We start from the raw sequence: 14,527 nt of genomic DNA on the forward strand, positions 1-14,527 counted from the left end.
TCCTATTTTAAAGAATGAAAATCACAAAAATTATGAATTTTGGTAGTTTTGTCAGTTTTATTGTTTAATTGTGTGATTTTATTTTAATATTTGATCTTGTGTGTTAATTATTGTTAAGGGTAAATTAATATCTTCTTAAAATAATCTTGGTTTTACAATTTAATTTAGGAATTTTGGTTTTTAGGAATTAAAAGAAAATGAAAGGAAAAAGAAAAGAGTGTTAAGTCATATTTGGGCCAAATCAATTTAAAGTCCATCATCCCAAATAATTTTTCTTCCCCTTTGAAATTGAAACCCGGATACCCAGCCCATACCTCATCCCCGACCCGGTCTGCCTCATAGCCCAAACAACCACCCCCTTTCTTCATTTCATTTCTTATCTCCAACCCCTAACAACAAACCCTAAACCACCCGCCCCCTCTCCTCTTCATCTTCTCCAAACGACCCCCCCACTGCCATCTCCAAGCTCCCTCGACCTCCATGGCTGCCCTTCTTCTTCTTCTTCTTCTTCGAACCAACGACCCCCCCCCCACTTCCATCTCCAAGCTCCCTCGACCTCCATGGCTGCCCTCCTCCTTCTTCTTCTTCTTCGAACCAACGACCACCCTACTGCCATCTCCAAGCTCCCTCGACATCCATGGCTGCCCTCCTTCTTCTTCGAACCAACGACCACCGGCGACTCCATCACTCGTCGACAGCCCACCTCACGCCCACCACGACCACCTCCCTTCACGCCAGCCTTACTACCAATGACCACTAGCCATCCTTCTCCATCAGTTCGTTCGACCACCTGAAACAGCCCGCCTCACCTTCTCCATAGCCACCCTCCAGTCCAAAATAAGACTAGCCACCCTCCAGTCCAAAACGAGACCAACCATCCGAGGTCGTGCTCAGTCGTACGTTGAGGCAGTACGTCGAGGTTCCGTCTGAGTCCGTGTTTGTTAGTCAAGCATCGAAATAGTGTTTTGAACAAAGATGTGTTTCATCGAAAGTTCAGCATTGTTCGACGTCGGATCGTTAGCATAAAGGTCAGTCGTAGCTCGTTCACGGATTTTTTGTTTTTTCTTTGGAGTTTCGTTTTCACTGTGCGTAACGGAGCAAGAAAGTGCAGTAGTAAAGGTCATATCTCTTACCTCGAATCTATGCTATTCACGGATCTATTTGTGATTTCGTTTTAATGTGGGTTCATTTTGATAAAGTTTTCGCATGAAGTATCCTACTGCATATTCGTTGAAATTATATGTGTATGCATTTTGATGACTTTCCTACTGTTTTGAGTTCAATTGATGATTGTGTTTAGTGATTTGGATATACTTGATTGTTCTGTTAAGTTTGTTCTGATATGAATCTGGCCTTGTTGAATTGTCCTAATGTTGTTGATTGGGAGTTAGTTTCATGTGTTTAATTAGTCAATTGTTAGGATTTCTCAATTAAGATTGGTTATAGCTGCTATAGTTTGGTTAATTGATTAGGAGGATTGGATATAGCTGATGGGGTAGAATGGTAATTTCAATAGTTTCAGGGGTATTTTGGGATTTAAAGTTTTAAAAATGATTAATTTGAATGCTCTGTCCACTAAGCACTAATAATATTAAAATAAGGCATTGTTTAATACATAGTGGGGGATAAGACATTTGCTAGTGGGGAACAAGACATTTGCTAGTGGGGAACAAGGCATGCAAGTGTGGGGAACAAAACATAATAGTATGAAAAGCTTAAAAAGGATTGATTAAAATATGTTGCCCATACCTATTTTTGGGTTATAAATAGGGCCTGGTTTTTAGAAGGAGATCGGGTTCTCTTTCAGTTTTTTTAGAGAGTCTAGGCTGGATTTTTAACATTTAAAAGTTCAGTAATTTGAGAGTAAAAAAACAGGATGGTTTTTAATCCTAAAAGGTTCAGTGTTCGGAGAGCTAAGAAATTGAAAAGTGAGTCTTTTCTTTTACTGTTGAATATCAGAACTAGTACTGTTGCTGTTTCATTGGTGTTGCTGTTTGGTATTTCTGGGGTTTCAATTGGTTCTTCCTGAGTTTGCTATTGGTTATTGGCTACTGTTTTCATTGGGTGTTGCTGGAACTCTGATGGTTCCTTCCTTTTTAATCTGTCACTAGGTTGTTCTGTCACTGCGTTGTTGTGTTATTACTGTTGTTGACTGCTCCTTCATCTTCTTGTATTTTCGTTATCCAGGTACATGTTCTACAACTCTCAAATTTAAAGGAAATAAAGTAAAGAGTTGTTGGAATGGATTTCTGAAAATAACTGTTTCTTTATGTTTAATTTGATGTATAAGCAGTAGTTCACTTGATATTTAATAGTATGTATTGGAATGACTTTGAAATACATAAACTGGACTGATCGAACCTATTTCTACAAACATGGAATATCAATTGTAATTTATCTGAGTTGGTGATTACTAGTTATGAAATATACTGTATTTAATTCTTTTTTTCAGTAGTCGTGAAATAGTTTCAAATAGTTTATGTCACAAAACAGGTTCAAATAGTTTATGGAAATCAGCATGTTGGTTTAATAGGTCTAATTCTAAAATTGTGAGTTCACTTGAGCAAATAACATCATTTTAAATAGCAATGTAAATAATGTTAGTAACTAATGTTAGTTCTCAAATGTTAGTGATTAATGTTAGCTTGATGTCAGTTTTTAAGCATTGATGCATTTTTCAACAAATCGTAAAAAGAGCTCAAAAATGGCTTTGTATTCCACATAGTTAACTCCAATAATCCAATTCATATAATAAAGCTAAAGTTGAACTGGATCGAAATGGTAGCTGGTTTGTTAATATTTACAACGGCAGGCGGCGGATCTTAAGTTAGGTAGCGGGTTCAAACTAGAAGGTGTTTCCTTTTGTTTGGACCCGGACTTGAACTTGAAGCCCGAACTTTTAATGCTAATTGATTAGGATTTTTCTTTATTCTTAGAGACAAATAAATAGAAAATCATAGTCGCTTTAGGATATCCTTGAATAAAAATGAGATGAGCCTCGCGAATAAAAAAATACAAAATTGCGGGGCCCTCAATAAATATTTGTTTTTAAAATACTTAGACTTAGGGACGGGCCGTTTAGCGCATTTCACGGCCTTCCCCAAAAGATAATAACGCGCAAGTCACTTCCGGCGCACTTTAAATAATTTACTCTCTTAAACTCGGGTGCACATTTATGTGACCCAAATTCAAATCTCAACGAAGTCGAAATGTGTCGCTAATCATGGGTACATTGATTGTAACGTGGTTCGAGATGCATTTCCATGACGTTGCAAATTCCTTTTAAAAATAATGAATGAGACGAGCCTCGACAAATAAAAATACACAAGCTGCGGGGCCCTCTATACGTGTTGGTAAAATTACTTAGATTTCGGGATGGGCCGTTTAGCAAAATTTCACGACCCTACCCAAAAATAATGATACGCTAGTCGTTTTAGGCGCGTCTTTAATAATTTACTTTCTTAAACTCGGGTACACATTTATGTGACCCAAATCTAAATCTCAACAGAGTTGAAATGTGTCAATAACCACAAGTGCATTGATATGACGTGGTTCGAGGTGTATTTTCACGACGTTGCAATTCTCATTAAAAAATAATAATAATAAAAGCAGTAAATAGTTAAAATTTGCACATAGGTTCAACATGTATTAAAACCAGATAAATAAGCCGAATATGACAGTTGAGCGACCGTGCTAGAACCACAGAACTCGAGAATGCCTAACACCTTCTCTCGGGTTAACAGAATTGCTTACTCGGATTTCTGGTTCGCGGACTGTAATACAGAGTCAATCTTTTCCTCGATTCGAGATTCAACCGGTGACTTGGGATACTATAAATCTCCCAAGTGGCGACTCTGAATCTTTAAATAAAATCCCGTTTCGATTGTCCTTTAATTGGAAAAGCTCTCTTTTACGCCCCTTTGCGGGGTGTAGGTAAAAAAGGAGGTGTAACAGCTCTGGCGACTCTGCTGGGGACCGAACCCAGAACCTCTGGTTCAGGGTTCAGTATTCGAGCTTAGATAAATTGTTATATTTGGCTTTGTTTATTATCTGACTTTTACATGTTTGGGCCTAATGTGTTAAATGCTGCTTTTACCGCTTTGATATTATCTAAACTGTATATAAACTGTGCCGAAACCCTTCTCTTCTTACCTCCGGGGATGTGCTTGCTGGTTGAGACTCCCTATTCTGTTAGTGTCGTACCTTGAAATAAGAAAGAGGCCGGACAAGTTACAAAGCCGGACGATCTCGCGGGTCCTCGGTACGTAGCCCCCTTCTCGACTCGAGTTGTACGCTCGGGTACACAGTCTAGAACAAATACCCAGGTTACAAATCTAGAATAACTCAGTTTCATGCCGGATTCCTAGTAGGAACTTTTTTTTGCATCATGTGCATTTGGCTTTTGAGGCTCAACACAGGGGTTGGGTCTGTCTAGGACAGGTGTACCAAAACGACAAAAGACCATCATATTGCATCCAACTTGCTACCTATGCATTTGTTTGCTTCGGACTTGCATGCTGACCGGTTTTTGAATACTTTGAGAAAAGAGAGATAGAGGTAGTTAATCGTCTGTTTTGAAAAAAAATCAATGTCCAAATAGCGTCGAAACTCTGTCGAATTTTTGAGAAAAAATAAACAAAAAAAAAAGGAAAAAAAGGGTTTGGTTTATGAGAAAATGGTTTTATTTGCCATTGAAAAGAGTCTTGTTTTCAAAAGAATCTTGTTTTATCTGCCCGAATTACGCCAGTTTGATTCTCATAGGGTGCAGGATACGTAGGCAACCCTCATCGGGTCCAACCTCCCCTTTTGCAAAAATAGCCAAAAACGTCAAATTTTAATTGTCAACACAAATAAGTCGGGTGATGCCGTTTTTGGCGAAAATAGCCGAATGTTCCTGAAAGGGACGCCGGAAGGCTGACTTTGCATAAACGGCCACTTGTAGTCATTTTTGGATTTTTGACCGGTTGACTCACCTAGCTTTAAAATCTTTATTCCTGAAGTGCTGAAAAGTCGTGTGCGGAACCGGATCTTCCTTTTAAGCTGTGAAAAATTAAAAATAGTCAATTTGTTGAGTAAAATAAATTTTATTTCTTAATCACCTTAATAAATGTGCAGGATGAGCACGATGCAAAATGAACCTTTTTCAATAGTGACTAAAATCCCTTTCAAGTTGCGGCTATGGTGGGATGATTTAGGTGGTGAAGGGCAAGATGAGGTCAAGAAATATCTAAAAGGTCTTAAGGGTTTATTGGAAATCCAACCTCGGGGGGATATCATAAGAGTTTTGGTCACCTACTGAGACCCGGCACACAATGTCTTCCACTTCTCCGATTTTGAACTCACCCCGACTTTGGAGGAAATAGCAGGTACATCGGAAATGCTGAAGTTCTATTGAGGCAAGAATACCTGGTTGCTCCAAGAGCTGTCACTGTGCATCGATTTTTAGATTCGTTAAAGATACCCAAGACGGTCCATAACCCAGATTTAGCCGCAGGTTTTTGTAATCCGCGCTTCATATACGACAGATACGGTCATGTCGGAGGATTCAACAACCCAGGTAACAAGTCATGCAGCAAGAGTAACCGTGAGAAGTGGGACGAGCATAGACGAGTGACTTTTATGATAACCTTTTTGGGCCTTTTGGTATTTCCAAGGAAAGACAGAAACATTGATCTGAAAATAGCCGGGGTAGTCAGTACCTTGCTCATTCAAGACGAAAGCACTCTTACGCCTATGCTAGTATCTGATATCTTCCGAGCTCTCACAGCCTGCAAAGCCAGAGGGAACTTTTTCGAGGGGTGTAACTTGTTGCTACAAATATGGATGACTGAGCATCTCTGCCACCGTTCCTAGCTCTTGAGTTATGGTTCCTCGAAGAAAACTTGCATAGAAGAGTTCTACACAAGAATCAAGGGGGTCAGTCTACCCGAGGGAGTTACGACATGGACATCATTCTTTCGGACCCTCACTGCCAGCCAAATACAATGGACACTAGGATGGTTGCCCGTTGACGAGGTCATCCATATGCCGGCAGCTAGGACCCACTTTCTATTGATGGGGCTCAATAGCATTCAGCCTTACATGCCATATCGGGTTTTGAGACAACTCGGGAGATGCCAAACAATGCCACAGGAGGAAGATCTTAGTGCTCAAGTAATTGAGATTATCCCCGACGGACAGTTCCCTGAAGCAAGAATCCGTTAAATCTGGAGTAAATGGTAATATTTAAAAGCAGATACTTGCGTGCAGGATCAGGCCAAAGGCGAAGTGGAGCCAAGATACCTTGCTTGGTACACGAGAGAACTTGAGCATGAAAGGCCGGCTAAAAGGCCTCATCTCCAGGAGTTCGTCCAGGCGTCGCAAGAACAGTAGGGTTGGTTGGCTAAAGAAGAGATCTACAGGGCAAAAATGGGCAAGCTGAGGCAACAGATTGGAGACCTGGAATTTGAAAATAGTCTGCAAGTTGATGCCGATCGGGGAGAAAAGAGCAAATTGGCCCAAGAATATGAGGCGATGAAAGCCCAAATCCGACAAATGAAGAGAGCTGCTGACAAACGACAAAGGAGTCAGTCGGATGAGCAGTTAATAAAAGGGTTGGAAAAGCAAATCGCTGAGTACCGGGATGATTTGAAGAAATCTGAGGATACCATAGCACAACTCCGGGCACAATGGGTAAAGAGAGCAAAAGAGTGCACACAATACTTACAATATGGGAGGAAAGATTATGAAAAGACCATTGTCAGTCTAAAAAGGAAGGTGACCACCCTAGAGAGCAAGGCGGCTAAACAAGCCAAGGCTTTTGAAACCAAGAGTAAACACTGCTGCAATCTGATGGCCTCGATGGAAGATGAAATACAGCAGTTACGGAAACAACATCTGCATGATTCTCGGGTTTTGAAGGCTAGAGGGGATCAGATAGAATGCCTACTCCTAGAGAAAGACCAAACCAGGAACAAGATTCTGACTATTGCTCGTGCTATTACCAGGAAATGTCGGGAGTGTGAAAACATGACCCGCACTACCTTCTTCTCGGAGGTGATGATATTTGTAAAGCAAATCATGTATGAATTGGAACAGCTGGAAAGGAACCTTACACCTAAACCCGCGGCGAGGCTGAATGACGCCCCGCGGGCACCCAAATTTAAAACTTTAATGTGTTCATAGTTTGAATCTGCATTTTCTTTTTCTTAGAGTCTGTTGTCTGTTAGAGTCTGTCTTTATTTCGCATCAGAGTATGTCAGTAGTTATTGTGTTCGTACTTGGTTTGGCTTCGAGTCTGTTATTTTCCTTTCCAAAAAGCATCTGGTTTGTAATAGAATGTTTATTAATGAAAAAATCGAAAATTTCCAAAAATTATCTTTTTTCTTTTCTCACTTATATGGCAGAACTACGCACGGTCTGATTCATACAGGCATACGATACGTAGGCAATCCACATAAGATTCGACCACCACTAAAGAAAAAGTGAATAAAAGAAAGGAAAAGAAAGAAATAAAAAGAGAGATAAAGAAAGTTTCGGCAACACTTAAACGAGGCACAAACAAAGTAAGCCGGAATGACGCATGCAGTCGAAGCAAAGACATGTTAGAAATGGTTAAACTGCCTAGGAACATTGCATCCCCCAACGTAAAATTGCAATATGTGTTAAACTCTAACGCTAACAAGTTTGTTGTTTATCCAGAGATTTCAACCAGTTAGTTTGTTAGAACGTTCTGGCAGATTACCATTACCAAACAAGATCCAAAGGGCCCGTACTAAAAAGCATGACTTATTCAGACCAAAGTGTCGTGGATGAAAGGACGGAGAATCCAATGCTAAAGGAGGAAATGGATAAGATGAGACGGGAGATGAAAGAAATGCAGTTGGCCTTAGCTAGGGTACAAAAAGCGCCTGGCCCTCCCATTACTCCCACTCTCCCACTAGGACACACGCCAGAATACCCTCCCCCGGCCCTTCGACAAGCTTCCCCAGTCACCAATACTATCAGGGAAGAAATGCCTATGATCCCCAAGGTTCACAACCCAATCAGAACCCTCCTCTACCAAATGTTCCTGTTTTCGTGGCACCCCCACCAGCCACGCTGCAAAGATCATCCAGCGAGCCGTTGTTTCAGGCTCATGATAACCAATATTACCCCCCTAAACCAACCTTCAAAGCACCCGAGCCTCATACTTATAATACTCACTTCGAGCTCCCGGTGGAGACTAAAAAGCCGGCTAAGAGCCCAGAGCAAGACGAAATGCTTCGAAAGTTTAAAAGCCTGGAGCAGTCCTTCAGGAATATCCATGGGTTAGGCAACCAAGTCAGTGTGGCCTACAAAGATCTATGCCCATTCCCCGACATTCAATTGTCGGCAGGGTTCAATATGCCAAAGTTTGATCTATACGAGGGGCACGGTGATCCAATGGCACATCTGCGTGGTTTTTGTAGCAAGATGAGAGGAGTAGGTGGTAAAGATGAGCTGCTAATTGCTTATTTTGGTCAAAGTCTAAGTGGGTCTGCACTGGAATGGTACACAAGACAGGATCCGAGCAGGTGGTACACTTGGGACGATCTAGCACAAGCATTCGCAGGTCACTTCTAGTATAAACTTGAGATCGTCCCTGACCGTCTCACATTGCTGAAACTTGAGAAGAAGCCGGGAGAGAGCTTTAGAGAATTTGGGTTCCGGTGGAGAGAACATGCAGCAAGAGTGGATCCTCCGATGAGAGAGGGGGAAATGGTGGACTACTTTCTACAGACTCTAGAGCCAACTTACTTTGGTCACTTGGTGACGTCAGTTGGAAAATCTTTCAGCGAAGTAGTGAAAATGGGTGGTATGATTGAAGAGGGACTTAAGTCCAATAAAATCCTGAGCTATTCGGCAATCAAAGCAACAACTCAGGCCATTCAGAGCGGCACGGGAAGTGCACTCGGGAAGAAGAAAAGAGAAGAGGTCGCAACAATAGAGGTAGGTACTTGGTCCAGATCCAGAGGTCCCCCCCCACTACCAACCTAGGCCCTATCACTCAAATTACCCACACATTCCATACGGCCTTCCACAACCCTACTACCCACCACAAGAGCCACATTTCTCTGTCCATCATGCCCAAACTTACACTCAGCCTCCGGCTCGCCCGCAATGGCGTGCGCTGGCTCCCCAGAATACATATCCACCTCCACAAAATACATATCCACCTCCCCAAAATACATATCCACCTCTACAAAATACATATCCACCACCAAGGGCCTACAGGAATCCTTCGGGACCAGGTTTCCGTGGGAATCAGACTTTCAGGAATGAAAGGGTGCAGAGGCAGAGAATTCACTCCGCTGGGAGAAACCTATACTACTCTGTTCCACAAATTGAGGCAGTTAGGCCTATTGAGTCCTGTGGAGCCCAAATTGCCAAATCCCCTTCCCAAAAATCTGGACCACTCGGTAAGCTGTGAATATTGTTCGGGGGCTCCCGGGCATGATACTGAGAAGTGTTGGAAGTTGAAGACTGTCGTACAAGATCTTATTGACACAAATAGGATCGAGGTCCAGGAGCCAGAGGCACCTAACATCAATCACAACTCATTGTCGGCACACCATGAAACCCACATGATCGAACTAGTGCACGAAGGAGGGAAGCTCAAGAAGCCCTCACAAACGGTAATGATGATCCGTGCCAGTCCGAAAGAAAAGTTGATAAGTGAAAAAGCGGTAGTACAGTCGGAAAGGGTAGAAGGAAATCCAGTGGTGGTGATAGGGAAGAGTTCGTCTGATATTGTCAAGTATCTAGAGCCGGTCAAAGTAACGGTGTAAGGGATATCAAGCAAGCCAGTAGCCGTGAAGGGGGCATGCATAGGACCAGTTGTTATCAGGCCAGTAATGCAGCTGCCGATAATCAGCGAGAAAGCTGTTCCATGGAGCTACAGTCAGGTAATGGTCATGTATAAGGGGAAGGAAGTTGTGGAAAAAATATGTAAGGCACAAGGGTTAACTCGTTCGGGAAGGTGTTTTGCCCCCGCAGAGTTAAGAAGGGCCAATCCAGTAGTGACAAAGAATCCAGTTATCGAGGAAAAGGCGGAAGAATTTTTTAAAGAAAATGAAGGCGCAAGATTACTCCATTGTGGAGCAGTTGAGGAAGACCCCGGCACAGATCTCATTGTTATCGTTGTTGATCCATTCAGATGAGCATCGTCGGGTATTGATGAAAATTCTGAACGAAGCCCATGTTCCGGATAAGATCTCTGTGAATCATCTGGAGAAAATAGCAAACAAGATTTTCGAGGTCAAGGGTCACTTTTTCAGACGACGAGTTGCCTGTGGAGGGTACAGAACATAATAGAGCCCTTTATCTGACTGTGAAGTGCGAAGACTCGGTAGTCACTTGAGTACTGATCGATAATGGGTCCAGTGCCAATATCTATCCTTTGGCCACATTGAACAAACTGAAGGTCGATGGTTATAGGATTCACAAGAACAACATCTATGTTCGAGGGTTTGATGGTGGTGGTACAGACACAGTGGGTGACATCATACTTGAATTGACAATTGGTCCAGTCGAGTTCACCATGGAGTTTCAAGTGTTAGATGTGGCAGTGTTATATAATTTTCTGCTGGGGCGACCCTGAATCCACGCCGCCAAAGTAGTGCCTTCTACATTACATCAGATGGTTAAATTCGAGTGGGATAGGCAAGATATCATAGTACATGGGGAAGACAATGCAAGCACCGTAAGTGATGCCATCGTGCCCTTCATAGAGACTGATGATGATAAGGGACCGTGGGTTTACCAGGTTTTTGATACGGTTTCAGTGGATAAAATTTCTGAAGGCGAGGACCTTCCACTTCCTAGGATCGTAGCTGCAACTGTCATGGTAGCCTCGGAGATATTGAAGAACGGGTTTGTGCCAGGCAAAGGTTTAGGGGCTGATCTTCAGGATATTGTTCAGCCGGTTTCTTTGCCCAAAAATCTGAATACCTTTGGGTTGGGGTTCAAGCCTATAGTGGGAGATGTGAGATGGTCCCGAAAGTTGAAGAAGAAAGTCTAGGTCCTTCCCAAGCCCATCCCGCGCCTATCCATATCATTTGTCAGGGCAGGTATCAGAAAGTTGTCGGTCCTGAAAGTTCTCGGACCACTGATTGGGCCAGATGGAGATTTGAATGAGGGCTTTGAAAGGATGTTCGCTGATGTCAACATAATAGAAGCTGGAGAAGGGTCCAGTAGGTTAGATGTACAGTTTGTGGGGCCTAGGGCAAATATCAACAATTGGACAGCTACTCCTCTTCCTACCCGGAGGGAGTCTTGGTAGAAGGCTCTGGATTTTCTTTCTTGTTTTTGGATTATTCCAGGGTTGTAATCCAGTTTTGTTTTGTATTCGGCAAAGTGTGAAACTCTGTTATCCCGTATTTTAATAAAGTGAAAGCTTTTCTTTTCTTATTTTGTTCTAATTTTGTTTTCTTCTTTTCTCTTTCTAAACAGTTCTCTTTATATTGGTTCTAATGACATGGCATGCACAACAGATCTTCAACCCAGTCTAAAAAATCAATCTAATTCCAAACTAATTGTACAAGAGGTTGATTATGATGATGAATCGGAATACGATGAGGATGAAGCCTTCGAAGAGATAAACAGAGAGTTAAGCCAGTTTGAAGAGAAATCCAAGCCCAACTTAAATGACACAGAAGCCATCAACTTAGGGGATGCAGTTGATATCAGGGAAACTAAAATAAGCATCCACATTGTACCGAAAATCAGGGAAGAACTAATCAAAGCACTTATTGAGTTCAAAGATGTTTTTGCACGGTCGTATGATGACATGCCGGGGTTAAGCACCGATTTAGTGGTTCACAAATTGCCCATTAACCCAGCATGCCCTCTCGTCGAGTAGAAATTGAGGAAGTTCAAAATAGACATGAGTGTGAAGATTAAAGAGGAAGTAACCAAGCAGCTGCAAGCAAAGGTTATTCGGGTCACTCGATATCCTGATTGGTTGGCTAATATGGTGTCAGTGCCGAAGAAAGATGGGAAGATCAGGGTGTGTGTCGATTACCGCAATCTGAATAGGGCAAGCCCAAAGGATAACTTTCCATTACCCAACATCCATATCTTGATCGATAATTGTGCCGGACGTGAGATCGGGTCTTTTGTGGATTGCTATGCTGGGTATCATCAGATTCTGATGGATGAAGAAGATGCGGATAAGACGGACTTCATTACGCCGTGGGGGACTTATTGCTACCGGGTAATGCCTTTTGGCTTGAAGAACGTTGGGGCAACGTACATGAGAGCAATGACTACGGTGTTTCATTACACGATACACAAAGAGATTGAGGTGTACGTAGATGATGTGATCATAAAATCTAAGCGTCAGGAAGACCACGTGGCAGACCTAAGGAAGTTTTTCCAAAGACTTCGAAGGTACGACATTAAGCTCAACCCGGCCAAATGTGCATTTGGTGTTCCATCTGGAAAGTTGTTGGGATTCATCATCAGTCGGCGAGACATTGAGTTGGACCCGTCAAAAATCAAATCCATCCAGGAATTGCCACCGCCGAAGAACAAAACAGAAGTAATGAGTCTGTTGGGAAGGTTGAATTATATCAGCAGGTTCATCGCTCAACTCACGGCGACTTGTGAACCCATTTTTCGGCTACTGAAGAAAGATGCTGCGGTAGAATGTACGGTAGAATGTCAGGAAGCCTTCGACCAAATCAAGGGGTATCTATCAAACCCACTTGTGTTGGTCCCACCTGAACCAGGAAGACCGTTGATTCTCTATCTAACGGTACTGGAGAATTCATTTGGTTGTGTACTAGGGCAACATAATATCACAGGAAGGAAGGAACAAACCATCTATTATCTCAGTAAGAAGTTTACGGTCTATGAGATTAAGTACACTCAACTTGAGAAGACGTGTTGCGCCCTAACTTGGGTAGCACAGAAGTTTAAACATTATCTGTCATCATATACTACTTATCTCATTTCACGCTTGGATCCACTAAAGTATATTTTCCAGAAGCCTATACCCACAGGGAGGTTAGCGAAATTGCAAATATTACTCACGGAGTTCAACATCGTATATGTGACGAGGACGGCCATGAAAGCCCAAGCATTGGCCGATCACTTGGCTGAGAATCCTGTTGATGAAGAATACGAGCCATTGAGGACGTATTTTCCTGATGAAGAAGTGATGCATATAGATGATTGGAATTATCTAAGGAACCAGGTTGGAAGCTCTTTTTTGATGGAGCCGCAAATGCGAAAGGAGTTGGAATAGGAGCGGTATTTATTTCTGAAACAGGACATCATTATCCTGTTACGGCACAGCTACGTTTCTATTGTACCAATAACATGACTGAATATGAGGCATGCATTTTGGGCTTACGATTAGCTGCAGACATGGATATCCACGACGTCTTGGTCTTGGGAGACTCGGACCTCCTGGTGCATCAAATCCAGGGTGAATGGGAAACACGAGATTTAAAGCTTATACCATATCGACAATGTTTGCACGATCTGAGCAAGCGATTTCGATCAGTGGAGTTTAGACACATCCCAAGAGTCCACAATGAGGTTGTCGATGCTTTGGCCACTTTAGCATCGATGTTGCACCACCCAGACAAAATTCACGTTGACCCGTTGCATATCCAGGTTCGTGATCAGTATGCTTATTGCAACATGATAGAGGAAGAAATGGATGGCAAGCCATGGTTTTATGATGTCAAGGAATACCTCAGGATGGGGATATACCCAGAGCAGGCCACCGGAGATCAAAAGAGAGCCATTCGGCGATTGGCAAATGGATTTTTCCTCAGTGGAGGAGTGTTATACAAAAGAACACCAGATTTGGGATTGCTGAGATATATAGATGCTGGTCAAGCCACGACAGTGATGACAGAGGTACATGCGGGAGTTTGTGGGCCACATATGAGCCGATATGTATTGGCGAAGAAGATTCTTCGAGCAGGGTATTATTGGCTCACTATGGAGCGTGATTGTATCAATTTCGTGCGGAAATGCCATCAGTGTCAGATACACGGAGATTTGATTCATTCTCCGCCAACAGAATTGCATACAATGTCAGCACCATGGCCATTTGTTGCATGGGGCATGGATGTCATTGGACCGATTGAGCCGGCAGCTTCCAACGGTCATAGGTTCATTCTGGTCACCATCGATTATTTCACCAAGTGGGTTGAGGCTAAAACTTTCAAGTCGGTAACCAAGAAGGCAGTGGTGGATTTTGTTCATTCCCATATCATCTGTAGATTTGGAATCCCAAAGGTGATCATCACGGACAATGGTGCTAATCTTAACAGTAGTCTGATGAAAGAAGCGTGTCAACAGTTCAAGATTACACACCGTAATTCCACCCCGTATCGTCCCAAAGCGAATGGAGCAGTTGAGGCAGCCAACAAAAACATAAAGAAGATACTTCGGAAGATGGTAGAAGGTTTGAGGCAATGGAATGAAAAATTACCATTTGCATTGTTGGGTTATCGCACTACTATCCGTACTTCAGTAGAGGCAACTCCTTATTTGTTGGTATATGGAA

Source organism: Nicotiana sylvestris, chromosome 12 (assembly GCF_000393655.2).
Source record: "Nicotiana sylvestris chromosome 12, ASM39365v2, whole genome shotgun sequence".
Taxonomy (NCBI): Eukaryota; Viridiplantae; Streptophyta; class Magnoliopsida; order Solanales; family Solanaceae; genus Nicotiana; species Nicotiana sylvestris.